The following is a 21121-nucleotide window of genomic DNA, read 5'->3' as shown; positions in this document are numbered from 1 at the left end:
TGGGATAGAATTACGAACTCTGTCTGGACTGATTTGGACATTAACGCAGCAGCAAGAAGATGATCAGAATTCCCCTTCAGATCTTGAAGTATGGGTCCCCCCAACAAAATTTAAAATTTGGCTTTGTAATTCGGAATTTATGTGATGTGATTTAATTTGATGTGATTGGCCAGTTAAAAAAAATTGTTTTTTTAAAAAAAATGACGTGACGTGCATGTGCGGAAGTGGCAAAACGCAACCCGCACAGACACGCTGTCGTGTCTTACGTTCTGTTCAGGATGCGAATGGGGATCCGGAACAGATCCCGTTCGCATCCCGAGGTACCACTGTAAATAACTTTCTATACCATCCTTCATCCACAGGGTGGTTTAAAATATAAAACCGCCAAATACCATACCACAATAACTAACGAAAGCAATAACACACACACACACAGGAAGGACAAGGGCAAGAAATTGTGGAGAGGCACCTTGTACAAAGGTGTCGGTTTCAGCCCCAAAGCCAAGGACCAGATTGCACAAAATGCCTGGAGATCCTAGGTATGTGTGCTTTCCTTCGTGCAACTGCAGTAGGGCAAGAACTACACCTCCCAGGCATCCCTGGGCTTCGTATACCATAGCAGTGAAGAGGGGGGAAGGACAACATTCCTATCTCTCCTCATGTGTCGCCACTGCTGCTCCCCCCATTGCCTGCTTGGGAAGGGAAGGAGTAGAAAGGAGCTGCTGTTCTGTGGGTGGGATGAGGCAAACCAGGGCTTTTTGAAGCAGGGAGCCTGGCAGAGGCTGGGGGAGAGATGCTGGGAATTCTTCTCAACCTAAGTCTGACTTGGGAGAATTTTGCTGGCAACTCTGTCAGGTGATGGGAAGCTGCTGCAGAGAGCTGGTGCCCGTCTTATAGGACCAGTAATGGGGAACCTTTTTCAGTAAAAGGGCCACATTCCTACATGGGTGACTTCCTGAGGGCCGCAGGCCAGTGGCAGCTAAGGCCAGAGGCAAAAAGTGGGTGGGGACAAAGACGAAAGAAGGCAGAGTTTCAGGCGTGACCCATATTTTTCTACGGTAGGCAACATTAAAGGTAAAGGTAAAGGGACCCCTGACCATTAGGTCCAGTCATGGCCGACTCTGGGGTTGCGGCACTCATCTCGCTTTATTGGCCGAGGGAGCCGCCGTACAGCTTTCAGGTCATGTGGCCAGCATGACTAAGCCACTTCTGGCGAACCAGAGCAGCGCACGGAAACGCCGTTTACCTTCCCGCTGGAGCGGTACCTATTTATCTACTTGCACTTTGACGTGTTTTTGAACTGCTAGGTTGGCAGGAGCAGGGACTGAGCAACAGGAACTCACCCCGTCGCGGGGATTTGAAACGCCGACCTTCTGATCGGCAAGCCCTAGGCTCTGTGGTTTAACCCACAGCGCCACCCACATCCCTTAGGCAACATTACAACCATGCCAAAGTCAGTAGTTTCTACACACATGCAACACACACACCCCACCTTACCATCAGAGCAAAGAAAGAGTCACAATCAATTTTCAAGGACACCTTCAACCATCACCTGAGAAGGCCACAAACTGGGACCAATGAGAAGCCTGGCCTGTGAGAAGTCATCGCCTGAGAGAGGCCCAAGGGATGGATAGGAAAGTTTGGGGGCCACAGTCATCCCCCCAGGACTAAGGTTCCCATCCCTGGAGTAGATTATACTGACATAAAAGAACACATTGTCTAACCTGGAACAAGGCTTGGGTTCCTCCCGTGTCGTTTCCGCAATTGAAATCATTCCACATGAGCACCTCTGGGGAGAAAGACAGCTGCAATACAAGCACCTTCCATTTACCCTCTGGTGGACAGTAGCAGCTGAATGGGGGGCAACTTGACCTGGGAAACAACATGGGGGGAAATGGGTTTAAAGAGAGAGAAAAAACTCTGTCCCTGCTGCAACCACAAACCAATTTTCCTCACCATAACTGCTTTTAAGCTTTGAAAACGACATTGGAACCTCCGTTTGCAGATGCCCTCCTTCCCATTTAATCTCCTTCAGCCCCAGACTTGATAACCCAGCAGAAGATGGGCAACGGAGTTGTGTGCGGTTTGTTTTCCCTTCTCCGCTAATGCTGTCGCAGCTATGAATTTTGTTCTCTGATCCTCAAGAAGACAGTGAAATGCAGAGCCTAGTAAATTTATGGCTAGCTTCTTCTTTTTATAATGGTAGTTACACGAATTTCTAAAGAATGTTGCTGGAGTAATATGGATGAGGGGAGCGTGGTGCCTCTCCTAAGATGTCCTGCTTGACTTTCAAATTGTGTCCAGCACCTATCTCTGTCTGTCAGCACCGAGCAACAAATGTCAACTGTATTTTTATGAGCTCAGCTATGCCTCTTCCCCTCCACTCCCCTGCCCAACACTTGCTGCTTCTCCTCCTGACAAAATGATTATATAGTTCTATTTTATGCACTTCAGCTGTGGGCTCAGCCACTCAAAAACAGCTACACATGTTTATTTGAAAGCAGACAGGGTAGATATTAAGAAAATAAAGTTTTACAACTCAGCTGGGCTAGATTCATGATAGATCATCGCAGGATGTTGGCGTTGATGGTCAGGCTGAAAGAAATAAGTCGTATTCCATAGGGTGTCATGTTCAGGGCTCTTCAACATTTTCATGAGTGGAAAATCACTCATCTATCTTACATATATTTAAACAAAAGAAAAAGAAATAAGTCAATAGAGAAATGGGCTCTGTTTGCAGAAACACCAGCAGTACAGTTCTGGACCTTACAGTTCAGTGCCCCTTCCAGAGCCGATTCTTAGAATAAATGGAAGCCCAGGCTGCTTAATGTTGAAGACAGATTTGTCGAGGTCCTTGCAAAGCTAATGTTGGAAGGACAGATCCTGAAGCTGAGGCTCCAATACTTTGGCCACCTCATGAGAAGAGAAGACTCCCTGGAAAGGACCCTGATGTTGGGAAAGATGGCGGGCACAAGGAGAAGGGGATGACAGAGGACAAGATGGTTGGACAGTGTTCTCGAAGCTACCAGCATGAGTTTGACCAAACTGCGGGAGGCAGTGGAAGACAGGAGTGCCTGGCGTGTTCTGGTCCATGGGGTCACAAAGAGTCGGACATGACTAAACAGCGACAACAAGGGTGGGCAAGGGTGCTCACATTTAAAGGGGAACCTTTACTAACTCACAGCTTCGAAAATAATTTGAGAACCGAAACACAGCAGAACTTCGAGATTTGCATTTCTCCAAGCTTTGCAATCCAGTTTCCCAGCTGAATAATGTGTACAAAAATGCATATGCATCAAGTGTGAATCCAAATGTATGTATTGCCACCATCCTGTCCTAGTCCAATTCAGGAGTGAAGCAGCCAGGCAAGTGTCAAGAGGGCAGCTGCACGCCACCACACATGCTGCTATTGCCAAGGGGCCAAACCAGCAGCCCTCCAGATGATGCTGAACTTGAATGCAGGACCTGAGCCCAAGAACACTCTCCCCACTTGTGATCTAGTTATCTCCCACTTGGACTACTGCAATGTGCTCTACGTGGGGCTACCTTTGAAGGTGGCCCAGAAACTTCAATTAATCCAGAATGCAGCAGCTAGACTGGTGACTGGGCCGCCGGGACCACATAACACCAGTCCTGAGAGGTCTGCATTAGCTCCCAGTACGTTTCCAAGCACAATTCAAAGTGTTGGTGCTGACCTTTAAAGCCCTAAACGCCCTCGGTCCTGTATACCTGAAGAAGCGTCTCCACCCCCATCATTCAGCCCGGACACTGAGATCCAGCGCCGAGGGCCTTCTGGCAGTTCCCTCATTGTGAAAAGTGAGGTTACAGGGAACCAGACAGAGGGCCTTCTCGGTAGTGGCGCCTGCCCTGTGGAACACCCTCCCTTCAGATGTGAAGGAAATAAGCAGCTATCTTCTCTTTAAAAGACATCTGAAGGCAGCCCTGTTTAGGGAAGTTTTTAATGTGTGATGCTGTATTGTTTTTAACACTTGATTGGAAGCTGCCCAGAGCGGCTGGGGAAACTCAGCCAGATGGGCGGCGTATAAATAATAAAGTAGTAGTAGTAGTAGTATCCCCACCAACAGGTGTTCAGATCTGCTGCTTTATTGGGGTGAGCTGGTTTGGGATCCAGTCACCATTTAAGCTGCCTGCTGGTTTTCATCCCAATACTCAAAGCTAAGCAGTGTCCTTGTTTAGTGCTCCTTCAAACAAAACACCCAGCGCGGGTGCTTTTGCAAACACATCCACTTAGAGAGCAGCCCATTGCTTTTGTTTTCCCATCACAGCACCCTTATATATTCAGGCTGGGCAGGATGCATCATAAAATGTGACATTTTACACCAGCAGTTAGTAAATTTTACAGAGGCTTACAGCCTATAAATTACCCCAGCTTGTTCCTTTGCTGATTTTATTACTGCAAACTCAACCACGGATAAACTCCGTGCCAATTTCCTGGGGATTTATCTTTTTTTAATACAGACTGAAGAAAATTCCTTCAAATATGCCTTCTCCTAACTAACAGCAACGCTAGTCTGACAACTTTTAACTTTTGTTTGATGCTCCATGGGACTCTTCTTACCCCCATATTTGATTATTAGGGCACTTCCAGATGATTTGTTTGCTGGGATGTTAGATGATGTTGCATCAAAGCAAGCTATCCCACTTCCCATTGCACTTTCCCCTTGCCTTATTGAAAAAAGTTAAATCTTCTAGGGAAATGAGTTTGTTGCGCAAGTCTCCAAATCACCTATAGTTGCACTACCTGGTATGTAACAAAATCCGATCCAAGAAGAGCAACATTCCAGGTTGTTTGCTGATTCCGTTAACTGCTAATCCCTAAGCTGTTTTTCTGTGCCCCTGTCTTCTGCTTGCTTTGCCAGTAAGGAAAGGGGACTGGTTTTTCATACAAGAAGCCTCGATCGCCAATATATGCAGCAATCCTTTGGACCTTTTCGTGGGGGCAGTTATTAGCTAAAAGCTATTTGAATATTCAAATAGAAACGAATGCAATTTTAATATCTACTCTGCATAGGAGAATAAATTACAAGCCACGCTGGCGTGTACATAACCTACATAGGGGAAACCAACACACTTGTTCATACATTACACCAAACACTCCCCTTTGATGAAAGGTTGCAGCCTTGGGGACTTTTTACTTTAGAGGAAAGGAGAGTAAGAGGTGTCATGATAGAAATATTTAAAAATAATAATGCATTGCATGATGAAAGTGGAAGGAGAAAAAGCTTTCTTCCTCTCTCACATCGCCAGAACTTGTGAGGATCGAATGAGGCTGACTGTTGGAAGATTTGGGACAGATAAAAGAAAGCGCTTCTTCCCACAGTGCACAGTGAAGACTATGGAACTCACTGCCACAGGATGCTTTAAACTTCTCTGGCTTTGAAAGAGGGTCAGACAAGTTGGTGGGGATTAAGGTGATCAATGAGTACTAGCCATGATGACTATGTTACACCTGCGTGGTCAGGGGCCGAAATGCTTCTGACTATCATCTGTTGGAAACCAAAGGAGGGGAGAGTGCTCTTGGGCTCAGGTCCTGATTGAAGAGGGAGCGTGTGGCGCTGTGGTCTAAACCACTGAGCCTCTTCGGCTTGCCGATCGGAAGGTCGGCAGTTCGAATCCCCATGACGGAGTGAGCTCCTGTTGCTCTGTCCCAGTTCCTGCCAATCTAGCAGTTCAAAAGCACACCAGTACAAGCAGATAAATAGGTACCACTGCAGTGGGAAAGTAAACAGTGTTTCTGTGTGCTCTGGCTTCCGTCACGGTGTCCCGTTGTGCCAGAAGCGGTTTAGTCATGACCTGGGAAAGCTGTCTGTGGACAAACGCTGGTTCCCTCGGCCTGAAAGCGAGATGAGCACTGCAACCCCATAGTCACCTTTGACTGGACTTAACTGTCCAGGAGTCCTTTACCTTTACCTGCTTCAAGGTTTGCCAAAGGCATATGGGTGGTCACTATGAGAACAGCAGAGGTGGATTTAGGGGAGCATGGCTGGTTTGCCTGAACTGGGCACCGAGCCGTACAGGGCGCCCCTGAAATTTGAAAGCCCAAAGTCCACCAGTGAGAACAGGAATGCTGGACTAAACAAGGAAATGTCTTGATCCTGAAGGACTCTTCTTATGTTCTTATCAGCCAACAGAGTGCATATGTTTCCCTGTTTCCCTTGTCTCCCTTTCCCTCTCTTTCTTGAGATGCCTCCCTTGCGTCAGTTCCTAAATTGTAGGGCCCTTGAGGGCAGAGAGCCATCATCTCAGCCTTTGGGAAGCACCATGTGCACTGAAAGCACCATATGAACAGCAGCAGGAGGAGAAACAATAAGGTTGTCCATAACGTCAAGTTTTCCCAGAGCTTAATTTAAAAACTACTGCTTTAGATGTCCCATGGATGAAGAGAACTGTACAAAAATTAGGCTCTTTGGGGTTGGAGGAGTGGGAAGAAAACGAGAATGGTTTAGCTGAGCTATTTCTTAAGGCACAGAGCAAGGGATATTTTAGGCGGGGAGTTCTCTGGTCTATGAATTAGGGATTTCTCAAACACAACATCAGCAGCTTAATTTTCCCTAATAAGGAGACGGTGCTTTTCATAGTTCACGGTAAAGGAGGAGAGAGAGAGGTAATAACATCAGGTGAGATAGCAAACTTTTGAAATCATTACCTATTCTGTATTCCACGGACAATTTTTAGTTTAATTAGGCTTTTATGACACCATTGTCATTTTAGTAATGGCTAATTACAAGTGGTAATTACATAATTATGCATTTATGGCGTAAATGTGTGATTATGTGGATTTGCAGTGAATTTGCAATTATACTTAATTATGCTGTTTGCTTCAGTGTAAACTAACCTGTTGCCCCCCTCCAAAAAAATAGATGAGATCCTATAACAGTGCTGTACACATCCTCAGTCTCTGAGTGGTACTGTGCAAGATCTGAGGGGTCCCAGTGCAAACCCCACACATGCTTCCCTCGCCACAAGGGTCTTTGGAGGCGCGTGGAGGTTTTGTGAAGTTTGGTTTCATTTACACATTTACACATGGATTTACTGGATTGGCAGCTACAGTGGTACCTTGGGTTAAGAATTTAATTCATTCTGGAGGTCCGTTCTTAACCTGAAACTGTTCTTAACCTGAAGCACCACTTTAGCTAATGGGGCCTCCCACTGCTGCCACGCCGCCGGAGCATGATTTCTGTTCTCATCCTGAAGCAAAGTTCTTAACCCAAGGTACTATTTCTGGGTTAGCGGAGTCTGTAACCTGAAGCGTCTGTAACCCGAGGTACCACTGTATAGATCAGGGTGGCCCAAATTTTCATGCCAAGTGGGCCTCAAGAGTGCTTCCACACACCACCATGTTGTAGGGGGGTGCGCAGAGGAGTGATGCCTACCATTGTTCTGCGTTCCCAAAGCCAGCTAAGCTGGACTCCAGGCTTTGGGAAGGAGGCACGAGGCTCTGGCAGGGTCCTAGAGCCCTCCCATCTCCTTCCAAAAGCTGGGCAAGAGCTAACTAGGCTTTGGGAAGGAGGTGAGAGGACTCTTTCTTCCTGGGTGGGAAGAAAGAGGGAATGGAGTTGAGCGCAAGGAGTCTTGACTTTAATTTTTTAAAAAAAGCTTTATGCATCTGTCTAATCTTGTCCCTTTCTAAAATTTATTTATTGGTGTCTGCTTTTCTTTTTGTAAATCTATCTACCAAAGAATAGAATACAGTGGTACCTCTGGTTACGTACTTAAGTCGTCCCGGAGGTCCGTGGCAGTTTATTTCCTGGGGTAATATCCTAAAAAAAACCTCAACAACTTTGGTCAGCCTTTTCACTGTCTGTCTCTTTCCCACCAGCTGCAACAATCCTGAGCCGCAGTGCCTGCAAATTGAACCCTCCTGCAGGTAGGACAACATCAGCATACAAACAAAGTTACACTTTAGCTCAGTATAAGCTGAATTAAGAAACATGTTCTTCACCAAACAGGGATCATATTTTAATGTGAAGCCTCCCTCTTGTGAGGCAAGCACTACCTTTTGTCTCAGTTCAGTGGCCCGCAACAAGAAATCTTGAGCATTGTCTCTTAATTCCCTGAGAAGCGTTAGACAGGCTGACATACAGCTCTGTGGAAGCCTTCTCTTGATTATAAACTCTTAAAAATCCTCCTTAATTTAGGCAGGGTCATTGTGCAATTTCCTTCCGTGGAGCTCTTCAAACTAGTTGGAGGGTCAATTGCTTTAACTACCCCTTTTGCGCCTTCCATCTTTGCATAACCACACTGAAGTCCTGCTTCAATCTGATTTAGCAGACTGGAAAAACCCAGTCCTTCCTTTTAATTCAGGGCCCCAAGCTGTCCAGACACTTTAAACTCTCTCCTCAACTGACTCACCGGGAAAGGTATGCTTAGCTGCTAACACTTTTGCCACATATTCCCATAGATATACTAGCTATGCTACTTTGAGTGTTTCAAACATGTGTTTATTGCTGCTCATATGTGGAAGGGTTTTTTGTTTTTGTTTTTTGGTAGAGTCTGCATGACATTGCTGGTATCAAAATTCTCCCAATTCCTTCAAATCTACCCATTTGAGGGGGAAATCTGAAAAGTTTTATGAAATGCAAATTTCCCATTTGCAGTATCTTTGCAGTATTAAGCTCTTGACTGAAAGCGCCCTTGTCTCTTAGACTGCATAACACAGTCCTTAATCTCTTTGGCCAAAGCCCTGTTTAAAGAGCATTCCTCCAAGATTTGCTTGCACAAAGATTGCACACAGCTTAGACTAGGCTTGCTTCCAGGCTACCTGTTTATTGAGCATTCATCTAGATTACTTTGCACAAAGTCAGCCAGAATACTCCTTTCGCATTCATTCTGATTTGCTTGCAGGGGGAGTCGGTAACTTTGCATCCAGCAAATGTTCCCTCACACTTTCTAGTGCATTTTCCCATCGTGTTCCATGATGTGAAAAGTCACCTTTAACTGTGGAACCTGAATTTGACAGTATGCGATTAAATCCCACCTCAGAATAGCAATGGTTTGGGCAAGTCCCATGTCCAGTCTTCACTGAGCATTTCCTCTCAGGGGTGGAGGAAGGGGGGCAGGGAGGCGGTCCACTCTGGGTGTCATCACTGGGGGGTGACATTTGGTGTGCCGCCTGTCCGCAACTCCGAGGCCTACCCCGAGCCATTGGGGGAAGGGGCAGAGCTGCGCCGGTGGCCTTCCCCGCTTACCCCTTCATTTTGACAGCTTGGGGAAGGCTTGGGAGTCACGGGCGGGCAGTGGGCCATTGCCTCCCCCGAGCTGTCAAAAGGAAGGGGGAGGGGAGGAAGGCTGCTGGCAAAGCGGCGCAGCTCCCTCCCCCCCCCCCCGAAGCAGCCCGCCATAGGTGGCTCACTCCGCCCCCATGGGCATCTCAACCCCTGGGATGCTCGGCCCGCCCCCATGGCCCCAACGCGGATGCACAGCAGGTGCGGCACTCCAGGTGCCAGAGCATCTAGCTTCGCCTCTCTTTCCTCTGATTTGTTGGCAGGGATATGTCAACAAGAATACATCCTGATTTCATTCTGATTTCCTTGTGCAATGTTTCTACGACTTCCTGTTCACCATTGAATCATCCTACACTCATCACCCTACACTGCTTCTTGGGAGAAAAGCAATGACAAACCTAGACAGCAGAGACATCACCTTGCCAAAGCAGAGACATCACCTTGCCAACAAAGGTCCATATAGTGAAAGCTATGGTTTTCCCAGTAGTGATGTATGGAAGTGAGAGCTGGACCATAAAGAAGGCTGATCGCCAAAGAATTGATGCTTTTGAATTATGGTGTTAGAGGAGACTCCTGAGAGTCCCATGGACTGCAAGAAGATCAAACGTCTCCATTCTTAAGGAAATCAGCCCTGAGTGCTCACTGGAAGGACAGATCCTGAAGCTGAGGCTCCAATACTTTGGCCACCTCATGAGAAGAGAAGACTCCCTGGAAAAGACCCTGATGTTGGGCAAGATGGAGGGCACAAGGAGAAGGGGACGACAGAGGGTGAGATGGTTGGACAGTGTTCTCGAAGCTACTTACACGAGTTTGACCAAACTGCGGGAGGCTGTGGAAGACAGGAGTGCCTGGCGTGCTCTGGTCCATGGGGTCACGAAGAGTCGGACACGACTAAACGACTATACAACAACAACACTCATCTATTGTTAAGTATAATTGGTTTAATTCACACTGAAAATGGGAATGCCTGTGTATTGGTGAATAGGTTTTAACATGGGGGTTTTCCATGGGGCTACATTAAAAGCAAAAAGAGCTGCCTCTGAGCTTTGACTAGTTGATAATTAACTACAGTGGTACCTCGGGTTACAGACACTTCAGGTTACATACGCTTCAGGTTACAGACTCCGCTAACCCAGAAATAGTACCTCAGGTTAAGAACTTTGCTTCAGGATGAGAACAGAAATCACGCAGCAGCGGTGCGGTGGCAGCGGGAGGCCCCATTAGCTAAAGTGGTACCTCAGGTTAAGAACAGTTTCAGGTTAAGAACGTACCTCCAGAATGAATTAAGTTCTTAACCCGAGGTACCACTGTATTGTTGTTTCCTGCTAGCTAACCCGTGAGTGAGTAACCTTAGATCAGGTGACAATGGTATTTGTTTGCAAATCTCCACTTTGAAGGGAGTTGCCTTTTAGTCTTCTCTCTCAAGACTCTGTGGAGGCAAGATTCAAATGGAGATCTCAAGGAAAACAGCTCCAGGAGAAATGGACACTGTTACAGAGAGAGAGAGACCTTTGCTTCTAGGTCTGTTTGGATTATTTCATATTTTCTAAGATGCTGAGTCTGTGCTGGACAGCACAAGTTACTGTGGAGATATTTTTTATGTAGCATCTGATGTTTCTGTTTTGCAAGTAAAAAATTGAATAATATTTTAATGGATCTGGACAATAATGTCTTCCAAGAGGAGTCAGTTCTCATGCTTCCAGTCGCTTCAAACTACTCAAAATATTAATATCTGCAATATCAATGCCTTTCCTTCTCATTTTCCTAATCAAAAAAAGGTCATTTAAAAAAGTGGATTTGTTCCATCAGGGCTCAGAGTACTTGAATCCACTTTCATTGTGCGAGCCTTAATTTCCAGCATGTGCTTGAATCTCCCACAAATTACAGCAGACCGTTCTACAAGCCTACAGTCTCCTCCAGATGGGCTGTTTATTGAGCATTCGTTCTGATGTGCCTGTCCGCTCTTTATTGCATATCCCTTCTGATTTCTTTGCTGAGACCTTATAGAATGATGAGCATTCTGATTTGCTTGTGCAGTGTGTATATGACTTCCCGCTAACCACTCATGCACCCCACCTCTTTCCTAACCACCGATGGTCTGTTGTTCTTAAAAGTAGATCTGTTGTGCCAGTGTAACCCACTGAGGTGTATCACTTTAACAAGGTTGCACGTGCTCAGTGGGAGAGCTGAAGCAGGGAGCAACAACCATTATGAGCAACTAGCTTATATTAACTCAGAATGGTTGGGGTGGTGCCTGTTGTCTCCTTTCAGTAGGCCTTGAATACTTGGAAGCAGGTGGGTGTTATTTTTGTACATGTACTTGAAATGATGTGTAAAGACGCTCAGAATCAGAATTTTCTATCTAGTTGTGGTGTTTCTATGTTATAAGGGCCCGTAATTATTTCTCTGGGACACGGGTGGCACTGTGGGTTAAACCACAGAGCCTAGGACTTGCCGATCAGAAGGTCGGTGGTTCGAATCCCCACAACGGGGTGAGCTCCCATTGCTCGGTCCCTGCTCCTGCCAACCTAGCAGTTCAAAAGCATGTCAAAGTGCAAGTAGATAAATAGGTACCGCTCTACTAGGAAGGTAAACGGCGTTGCCATGTGCTGCTCTGGTTCGCCAAAAGCGGCTTAGTCATGCTGGCCACATGACCCGGAATCTATATGCCAGCTCCCTTGGCCAATAAAGCGAGATGAGCGCCGCAACCCCAGAGTCGGCTACAACTGGACCTAATGGTCAGGGGTCCCTTTACCTTTACCTTTAATTATTTCTGTGGTGCTTGTTTGAAGAGCACAGTGGAATCTAAGATAGCAGAGAAGACCCAGCAACATAGGTTCAGACAACCTTGGCGGGAAATGTTTATGAATTATTATTATTTTTCAGCCACTTTCAAATATCTGAATGGCTTGTTTTCTCCTGCTACAGAAAGTAGGAACCAAACCAGTGGAGTCAAATGACTAGAAGGGAGATTCCGACTAAACAACAGAAAATACTTTCTGATGGTAAGAGCTGTTCAACGGTGGAACAAACTGCATTGGAAGTTGGTGAACTCTCCTTCACTGGAGGTATTCAGCAGAGAGTGGATGACCATCTGCCAGGGATTCTTTAGCTGCGCTTCCTGCATTGTAGGGGGCTGGACTAGATGACCCTTAGGGTCCCTTCCAACCCTACAATTCTATGATTCTATGATCCATCAAGACCCAGCTTAAGTGAGAGAGAGATTGTGCGGAAGCAGCAAATAATTTTGTGAGGGACTGCCCTCATAAGCTACTCTTTTATTTTGATTTTTCTGATAGTGATTTAATTTGCATTGGGTGTGAAAATCCTTGTATATGCAATTTAGATTAATCACTGTTAGTGGTCTGCATCCAAGAATTATACTTTATTTGTCTCCGTCGCTGCCTTTGCTGTGAGCCCCTTCAGAGACCCTTAATAAAGATCTTTGGTACACAAAACAACATCAAAAATTGTGCCAAAAATAGTTACACCAGGTTGGGGTCTTTCAATCCACTTTAACTGCATAAACCTAAAGTCCCAGGATGTGCTGAAATGCAAAATACTGTCAATCTAGAAGTGCCCTCTCTCTGCAATCTGCCTCCAACTTGACTGTGAATGTAACTAAGACAGCACATAACTATGCATGCCTACTCAGAAGTCAGTCTCACTGATTTCCATGGGGTTTATTCTCAGTTAAGTGCCTATCGTTTTAAAACAAAAAACCAATATCGTATGCCATCTGCAAAGCAAACCACCATGTTTAAATGTAAGGAACTAGCCCGCCTGATAATTTGACTAAGTAATTTCAAATTTTATTAAACGGTCACAGACCAGATTAGACTAAGTAATTTGACTCTGGACTTAATAGTCTTTTGAGGAACCCACCACCACCACCACTACCATGAGAATAAAATAAAACTCATTATGGTCACATCCACAAAGGTAAAAACATAAAACCTAAAACAAATGTAAAGGACCCCTGGACAGTTAAGTCCAGTCAAAGGCAACTATGGGGTGCGGTGCTCATCTCGCTTTCAGGCCGAGGGAGCCGGCGTTTGTCCACAGACAGCTTTTGCAGGTCATGTGGCCAGCATGACTACACCGCTTCTGGCGCAATGGAACACCATGACGGAAACCAGAGCACACAGAAACGCTCTTTACCTTCCCGCTGCAGTGGTACCAATTTATCTACTTGCACTCGCGTGCTTTCGAACTGCTAGGTTGGCAGAAGCTGGGACAGAGCAACAGGAACCCATCCCGTCACAGGGATTCAAATTGCCAACCATCCGATTTGCAAGCCCAAGAGCCTCAGAGGTTTAGACCACAGCACCACCCGCATCCCTCACATCAACAACATACAGTTAAACCACATTGTTGGAGGCGAGTTTTCCCTGGCAGCAGACGACAGAACCACGAGACTGGTGTAAAATACTCAAACAAGAGTTTTATTACAGCTATACAAACCACAAACACAAAGCATGTGAGTGTTCTCTTTCTGCAGGCAGTTGCAAAATGCAACTTCTTCTCCAGCTGTGCCTAATCAGCTGGGAAACCACACCCAGAACTCATAGAAAACATCCTTAAAGTTATCTGCCCCCTTTTCTTGCTTCTTGACGAATGATTCCAAAGAATCCTAAGTTTGCTAAGGGTATTGGGAGTTGTAGCTCTGTGAAGAGTAAGCTCCAGGTCCCAGGATTCTTTGGGGCAAGCCATGTTGAAATTCTGTAAAACCCATCAAAACTGGTAAGGACCAGTTAAGGGGTAACTTAACATTTACTGTTAAGAGTGTGAAACAACTCTAGATAAGGTACAAGGAGGGCTCTGCGCATATAGGGGAAAAATGGGTAAAGTAAGTGTTCCAAGGGCTGTGATTGGATGGCAGATGATGATGTGGCAGAAGCTGGTTGGACAAAGGATGAAACAACCAGGGGAACGTATTTTTCCTGTATCATTTATATTCTAATGGAGAGCTTTCTCACACTCTTTGACCTCTGCCCCCTAACACATTACAGTGGTACCCCAGGTTAAGTACTTAATTCGTTCCAGAGGTCCGTTCTTAACCTGAAACTATTCTTAACCTGAAGCACCACTTTAGCTAATGGGACCTCCTGCTGCCGCTGTGCTGCCGGAGCACGATTTCTGTTCTCATCCTGAAGCAAAGTTCTTAACCCGAGGTACTATTTCTGGGTTAGCAGAGTCTGTAACCTGAAGTGTATGTAACCTGAGGTACCACTGTACTAAATAACGCCTGGCCAGTGGAGAACCTGGTGCGAGCCACTGTATTGAACCCCCCAAGGGAATTCCCCCCCACAGAAAATTAAACTGTTAAATGGTGCAGTTGTGACCCTAGTCCGGGTTCCCGATCTCAGTGGCCTATAGGGTGCCCATAAGCTGAGTGCCACAGAGCTATCCCCACTTATGATTCAAAAAAAAAACCTAATATACAGAAACTGGTGTGAGTGCCTCTCCCACTGTTTGACTCCAGCCTTCCAGCATAACTTTTTTCTGGAGCGAACAATACTTTCCCTTCCCCTCCTGACTGTATTAAAGATGGATGTCATGCATAAATGTAATTCAACTTCTTTACTAATTAGTGCCCTATTTTTCTGTCAGATACTTATCATGTCCCCAGGGAGGACTTCAATCACAGAAGTACCCAGTGCTTTTGGTGCGCTTTTCGGTAATTAAATCTCTTCTTACATATTTATATACATTTTCTTCCTGTGGCGCCGGGACACGGTGGCTGGTGGGAGAAAGCAGCGAAGATGGAGCCTTCCCTGGGTAACTGATGGAACATTTGAGACACGAAGGGTGGCAGAGAGATCCTTATCAGTGTGATGAGAAAGAGAGAGAGAGAGAGAGAGAGAGAGAGAGAGAGAGAGAGAGAGAGATGCAATTAAATATATTACATTCCAAAAGACTTTTGCTCCCTCCCAGATGAAAAGGGAAGAACTATTAATAAAACAATGCCATGTGCTCAAAGGCAATGTCATCCCATGTTAAATGAAGAGAGACTTTGAGTGTGTTTCACTGCCTCTGGGTACACAGTTTCAAGTCCCATTAACGCTAATAATGCAGTGACGGAATAACACGCAAGTTGCCTGTTCCACCCAATTCATAAAGAAGGCAACCTCATGGTGGGTGCATTTGCCAGAGGTGCTGAGACCACATTTCCACCACCGACCACATTTACCGTCAAAGAATATATTCAGGTGTCCCCCTCAGGGCGAAATCCCACAAGACAAGCAGCTGGCCTGTGTCTTTAAATACAGATTTCTAGCAAACACCACTAGAATTTTTTCCCTAAAGCCCAATAGAATGCATTTTTAATGCTATTTTCACTGATTTCTGCATGTTGTCTCCTAGTATATGCATTTTTGAGCCCTTCGCTTCGTTTCAAAGTCTGGAGAAATGCAAATTCCAAGGGATGGCTGTGTGTTTAGTTTTGGGAAAGTGCAAATTTGGCGGGTTCATCGTTAAATGCAAACAGAATTCCTTTTAAGCTGGTGCCGAAGGAATGGTATTCGTGAACCAAATGATAATGCCCAACGTATTCCAACAAGTGGAACCCTGTATGCATTGATTTGTTAAATAAAAATAGGTCACTAAGAATGTTTAAGAACATCATCCCCATTCTATACATAAATACTCATAAGGAAACTGTCAAAGTACAAAATAGATGCAACAGGGAATTTATGGGCAATGCATCATTGTACAGATTAACTGCAAACTCAGGTACCAAGTGAAGATGGTTATATAATCTAAATGTGGATAATGAGAAACAAGAGGTAGATATTTGCATGCTCAAGGGAACCCAAACATTTGCAGAAGCAGTGCTTTTTTCTGGGAATACGCAGTCCTGACACCTCTCCCCCCCCCCAAAAAAAAAGGTTAAAAGTGTGGCACTTACTGTGACAACTTCATGTTGAGTACTGCCACCTTTTTTAAAAAAAGGGGAGGGAGGGAAATCTAAGACTCAGGAAAGGGAACTCATTGAAAACAGTTCAGTGAGGTACGAGCACACTCAGTGACTATGGCATACTGGCTGACTGGGGAAGGGGAAGAGGCAAAGAAAACTGTTGGAATGGAGTATTCTGAAAGAGGGTCTCACTGGTTCACACACCAAGCAGCGGTGACCTGTTAACTGTAATGTGCAGAACTTGCAACATGTTGTTCCAGCTTCTACTTGTAACTGTGCAGGATTGAACACTTTCACCGGCTCAGAAGAAGAAGAAGAGAAGAGTTTGGATTTGATATCCTGCTTTATCACTACCCGAAGGAGTCTCAAAGCAGCTAACATTCTCCTTTCCCTTCCTCCCCCACAACAAACACTCCATGAGGTGAGTGGGGCTGAGAGACTTCAAAGAAGTGTGACTAGCCCAAGGTCATCCAGCAGCTGCATGTGGAGGAGCGGAGACGCGAACCCGGTTCACCAGATTACAAGTCTACCACTCTTAACCACTACACCACACTGGCATTAGTGCCTAGGAATGCCTTTTAACAGCTCCAGGTGGTTTGCCAGCTCCAGTCCCTTTTGGACAGAAGTGACATAGTCACTGGTCACCCTTGAAAATGACTCAGAGACTTCAGTTGGACCCAAATGCAGTTGCCACATTCCTGGCTGGGGTTTCCTTTAGATCTGTATTTTTGAGGAACCACTTCATTTCTGTGATTGTTAGTTGCTTTAAACTGCATTGAACATTTTGTTGAAATTGTTGTAAACACACACACAGAGAGAGAGAGAGAGAGAGAGAGGGAGGGAGGGAGGGAGAGAGAGAGAGAGAGAGAGAGAGAGAGAGAGAGAGAGAGAGAGAGAGACCTGGGACCTTGGGAGCAAGTGCAGGTAAAAAGGTAAAGGGACCCCTGACCATTAGGTCCAGTCGCGGACTATTCTGGGGTTGCGGTGCTCATCTCACTTTTCTGGCCGAGGGACCCAGTGTACAAGTGCAGGTAAATAACAACAAATAACCCAATGTATCTTATGGAATGGTGGTGGTTTTCTTAATGCAACCTACTTTTATATCTGCATCTGGATAGATTCTGGGTCCATTTGATACCATATTTACATGAATCTAATGTGCCATCGAATCAAAAGCACACCTCAAATTTCAAAATCTTGAAACCATGAAAGCATTTGCTGGCGAATGTAAATGCGCCATCAAATCTAATGGACACCCTAATTTTTGTGATGTCATTTGGCCAAAAAAGCTGCACATTAAATTCGAGTAAATACGGTACCTGTATATTGGCACTTGCAGTCAGCTATTACAATGAGATTTTGATTCCCAAAAGCTCAACAACCTTTGTGTCCTGAATCTTTTAGAAATATGGCAGCCCTAACTTTGCAAGACCTCCTGGGCAATTTAACCATGAATATACACTCCCCTTTGGCACCTTATCAGATTCACCTCTCTTCTTCCTTCCTTAACCATTTCTGGCTGCTGGTCCTGCATTTGCTATGATGTGCACTTCTGCCTTAATATGAAACAACTGAGCCTGAGTTGAAGCCGATTCTCTGCTGGAGAGGAAGGAGGAAGGGATCTAAATAATACTCTCCAGAACAAGCCTTTCTGAGATGCTGCTGACGCAGATTATTTCCAGGTCAGCCAAAGACAAAGTGTTTCTTACGACGTTCGGTGGGAATATTTCTCTGTTCCCCAACAGCCTGCCTCACACTCTCTTACATCTTGCGGTTTCTTTTAGCAACAATTTTAGCAGCAGACTCGGCAGCTAACTGGTTTGAAAAAAGACGGTGGATTCTCTTCTCAAGAAGGCACATGGGTACTCTTATAAAATGGTCTATCGGTGCCACGGAAAGCTCCCCACATCAGGGACAGAGCACTGCCTAGAATTTCCCTCATTCGTTTCAGCCGAAGGGCACATCTGCACGCAGGAAAGGAATGGAGGATGCTGCCTCCTGGGCTGATTTTTCTGAGTGCCATATATTGTCAGGAGCGGGTGCCAAGAGCAGGTCAGCAATAAATCACATAGCATCAGTGAGTTAACTCTTTATTCAAGAAAACAAGGTTGACTCAGGAGGCCAGGCTAGCGAGCACCACAATTCGTCGTGGTAAATTTTGCCCCTATGAAGCAGTTGTGGGGACTGAAGGTCCCTGCCTTCCCACAGCTGTCTAAGCCTCCTCCTCTCCTAGATCCTTCCTGAGCAATCTGAGACTCCATCACTGTGCTTTCCTGCTTCCTCTTCATACGTCTTCTGGTTCTGGGAAATCAGGTAGTAGAGGTGGTGGTCCCAGCAGGAGGGGGAGGCTCCAGAGCTTCTTCACCAGCCTGACTCATCTCTGCCTTTTGGCCTCCCTCATCTCCTGCTTCAACTTCTGATTCTGGACTGCTCTCTGCCACAGATTCTTCCTGCTCACTAAACCCTGTTACCTCCTCAGTTTCTGAACCTTCTTCTCCCAGTCTGTTCCCTCTTCTCTTGCTGACTACTCATCTTTGTCCCACCACCAATCTCCTGGCTCCGAGCCGTCTTCCCTATGGGGTTCCCCAGCTGGTGCCTCCCACCACTCCTCAACATCCAGCCAGTCCATGATATCTGTGCACTCCAGCACAGGTGGAGCTCTTGGTCGGAATGGAAGTCTTTGGTGTTTTGATGGATGGTGGGTTAACTGTTATGTATCCAGTGGTCTGTGTTTGCCTGAGGTTGAGTCTGGAATAAGGATTCTGAGCCCCTGTGTTCTGATTCGATACATGATAGCCAATCACAAAACATTTCAGGATTTTGGCCTCTGCCATTGGCCCTTGAACTCTGAGTCGTGATTCGCAGTTTGGAAGTTTAGACAGCCAATCGCGTTGGAAGTGGGAGTGGCCCAGGCCTTCAGAAATGTATATAAGCAGTTGCTTTGCCCCTGTTGTCCAGTTGTTAGTTCAATAAAGGATCTTGCTGTTATCACTGTTTCTTGCCTCGTGGGAACCCACCTACGCTTCACTAACTATGAAGAATCCATGATGGCCACCAACTTTGGATGGCTTTAAAGGAGGGTTAGATGAATTCATGGAGGATAAGGCTATCTATGGCCATATGTTCTGCCTCCTCCATTGGAGATGGTATGACTCAGAATACCAGTTTTTGGGAATCACAAGTGGGGAGAATGCTATTGTGCTCAGGGGCCAGGATTCAGCAAAGTCATTCAGCTAATGACTTATGCTTGTGCAATGGGGTTTCCCCCTGGATGCACACACACAAACTGGGGTTGGGGTGTTGGGAGAACCCCAAACGGGGGGGGGGGTCATTCCATCCTGCAAGTCAGAATGCTTAGTGCAGCATTGAATTCTTCCCAGGTCCTACTTGTGGCCTTTCCATAGTGAGAACAGTGGGTGGCATTCAACGAAGTAGACCTAATGAAATTAATGGACCTAACATACTTGTGTTTAGTAATTTCAGTGGGTTTACTCTGAGTAAAACTTCATTTCTTATGCTCTTAACTGTGGAGGTCTACTATCATCCATTTGGTTTTTTTAGAGAAAAATGGAACAGATGAGCAAAGAAGTTTCTAAAAAGGGGCAGTGGAATTACTGATTTTCTCCCATGACCTGGGTGCTGGTGGTAGTTTTTTTTATTAAAAAAACTTTAGAAATGCTTCTCTTTCCTAATGAAGAAATTTCAGCAGCCCTAATTAAATCTCCAATAGAATTAATAGAGTGGGAGGAGCATAGCAAAATTTATTTTCTAGCAGGCATGCTCTAATTAAGCATGAGTTTAAAGCATTTTTTAATCAAAGGGAACCCAAAGAAATGAGGTCAACAGAAGGGAATATGAAAGGCTCAAATTCTGATTTAATTTACAACAGGCTAAATCACCATAGCCTGAATACTGAATAGCTTCTGAACGGATTGTATGATCTTGCTTTTAGGGTGTTCTTTCAGGGTGTAATTAAGTGTTTGAAAGAACAAGTTGCTGCCACCAGAGATGGTTGCCCTGTTCTCTCTCCACCTCCACTCACAGCTAGGGAGGCCACTTAACACATCACCCCCAACACCTCCTGAAAAGAAGAGATGCATCACTACAACGGAAGACAAAGCAGGACACCATTTTGCATGATCTTTGTTACCACGCGGTTGCCAGGTTATGACACCTGTTTGCCCAGGCGCTTGAAGAGTTTTCACCTATTTCCTTTCAAGTTTTAAAAAAACTCTTCTGCTATTGCCATTGTTGTTTTAGACGTCTTGTTCATCAAGAGGATGTGTTTTGAAATTTTCAGTTGCAGATTGTGAAGTTGGTTTATTTTAGGAATTGTACTCTGCCCCAGTATCTTATGGATGAAGAGCAGGTTATATCCACACTGATGCAGTGGTGTAGCGTGCGCTGGCAGTGCCTGGGGCAAGGCAAGGATTGTACCCCCTAATCTCCTTGTGGGCCTTGTGCGGGAGACAACAGGCCGACTTTGCTGCACCCCTATGGCAGCTGCTCCTCACTGAAGTTGCCTACCAGTCATCGTGTTCACCCTCTCATCTCCGCGAGCTCCCGGTGGGGATAGCGGTTAGTACTCTTTGGCAGGCTTGGTGGCATCTCAGCAATGTCTGAGCCACAACTGCAGCAGGCCTAGGAGGAGGGCAACAGAGAGGAGGCCGAGGCACCAAGCACAGCCCTTCCCCAGGTGCTTCTCCTTGGCTGTGCAGCACGAAGGCGGGCACCAGCAAGTCCCAGGTGGGTTGGCGGTGTCAGGAGTTCAGCCTACACTTGAGTAGGACCCTGGCAGAGACACATGCCTGACTGGCATGTTCTCTCTCTCCTGGTCGATTGTTCGGGAGCTTCATAAGCTTTCTTCAACCCGAACATCACAGCGACCGATGCCGACCGACACTGGCACACTTAGGGATCCGCAGAGTTTGCGCATCATGCATGTGACAGAACTCAG

Source organism: Podarcis raffonei, chromosome 3, assembly GCF_027172205.1.
Source record: "Podarcis raffonei isolate rPodRaf1 chromosome 3, rPodRaf1.pri, whole genome shotgun sequence".
Taxonomy (NCBI): Eukaryota; Metazoa; Chordata; class Lepidosauria; order Squamata; family Lacertidae; genus Podarcis; species Podarcis raffonei.
Note: the sequence above shows the minus strand (reverse complement) of the source record.